We start from the raw sequence: 1,592 nt of genomic DNA, 5'->3' as shown, positions 1-1,592 counted from the left end.
GTTTAATGAACAGATATTTATTTTCTCATTGCAGGAGTGGCATCCACTTCCTAAAGAATTCTAAAAACTCTGTGAACTTTGAGAAACAATAGTTAACGAAAGGCTTCAGGTCTTTTGTTCATAGGGTTGATGTGAGTCGTGCTCAACTTGATGGCAATCAGCAACAACAGTGGAGGCTAGAAGTTCAAGTTCAGGACACTGGCTCTAGGCAAAGGTCTCTCTCTGTGGACACTGGGGTAAACATCCTTGTCTAGCTTCTACTCCTTGGTGATCTTCACAAGGCTTGGTATCTAGCTTGTTACATTTCTACTTGTTTATATGCTTATTTAATCTCTTTTGTATTTCAAAAGAGATTGATTTAATTACACTCTAAAACATCAAGAAAACAAAGATTCTCACCACTGGGACAATTGGCAGCATCATTATAGATGGAAAATAGATTGAGATTGTTAACAATTTCTGCTTGCTTCATTCCATGTTCAACACTCTTGGCATCAGCAGTCAGGAAATCAAAAGATGAATTGTATTAGGAAAATCTACTGTCCAGGACCTCTCCAGAGTGCTGAAGAACAAGAATGTCAGTCCAGAGACTAAGTTGCACCTGATCCAGGCCATGGTATTTGCAGTTACTTGCTATACATCAGAGAGCTGGACAATGACAAAGGATGCTAGAAGAAGAATCCATGTCTTTGAGTTGTGGTACTGGAGAAAAGTTCTGAACATACAGTGGACTGCTAAGAGAACTAACAGGTTTGTCCTTGAGAAGGTGGAACCAAGCTGCTCCTTGGGGGCAAGGATTTTTAAGCTCTGTCTGACATACTTTGGGCATATTGCCAGGAAAGACCAGTCCTTGGAAGAAGGACATCATGCTTGAAAGGGTGGAGGGACAACACAAGAGAGGAAGATTTTGGGTGACATGGATTGACACAGTAACTGGAGTAATGGGGTTATGTGTGTCAGAGACAATGAAATTGGCTCAAGATAGGGTAGCCTTCAGAGCTATTGTACGTAGGGTTGCTATGAGTCGTGGGCAACTCAACAGCACATAACAGTAACAACTATACTAATATGACCCCAAAAAATTCACTCCCCAAATGAGGTTATTGCTATAGGTACAGGGTTAGGATTTACAATGCATATTTTGGGGCGGACATAGCTCAATCCATTGCAGGTTTCCAAGGCAATTATGGGGCAGAAATGAAAGACCATAATGTGGAGGAAATAAGCCTCTTAAAAGGATATTCAGCCAGTGGTGTCAGGTACATACACGAAACAACCCACAAATTCTTAAATGAGAGAGATAAAGAGAAACTACGTTCCTTCTATTTGTAATCTTCTATGTGTTAGTCTATAAAGTGAGTGTTTTTTAATGTTTTAATATATACTCACCCGAATACAGGAAATTAGTTATTGAAAAATCAGGAGGCAGAGCAATGTTATAAATAAATGGCTATTGTTATTGTTGTTGTTAGGTGCCATTGATCCGAGTATGACTCATAGTGCCCCTATGAACAAAAAATCTGAACCCTGTTCTATCCTGTGCCAGGCTGGGTTTAGAAGAGCCCATGGTACTAGGATATTTCTGCTAATGC

At 40.0% G+C, this 1,592-nt stretch overlaps 1 protein-coding gene across 1 annotated transcript in view; it reads left to right on the top strand.

Moving 5' to 3' along the window:
• Positions 1-1,592, top strand: part of DAND5 (DAN domain family member 5, BMP antagonist) — an 18,253-nt gene that overhangs the window by 2,799 nt on the left and 13,862 nt on the right. The gene's annotated exons all lie outside the window — the stretch shown is intronic.

The sequence above is a fragment of the Elephantulus edwardii genome, unplaced genomic scaffold (assembly GCF_000299155.1).
Source record: "Elephantulus edwardii isolate Elephantulus edwardi_28Jun2011 unplaced genomic scaffold, EleEdw1.0 scaffold00296, whole genome shotgun sequence".
Classification (NCBI taxonomy): Eukaryota; Metazoa; Chordata; class Mammalia; order Macroscelidea; family Macroscelididae; genus Elephantulus; species Elephantulus edwardii.
Note: the sequence above shows the minus strand (reverse complement) of the source record. Positions and strands in the feature narration are given on the sequence as shown.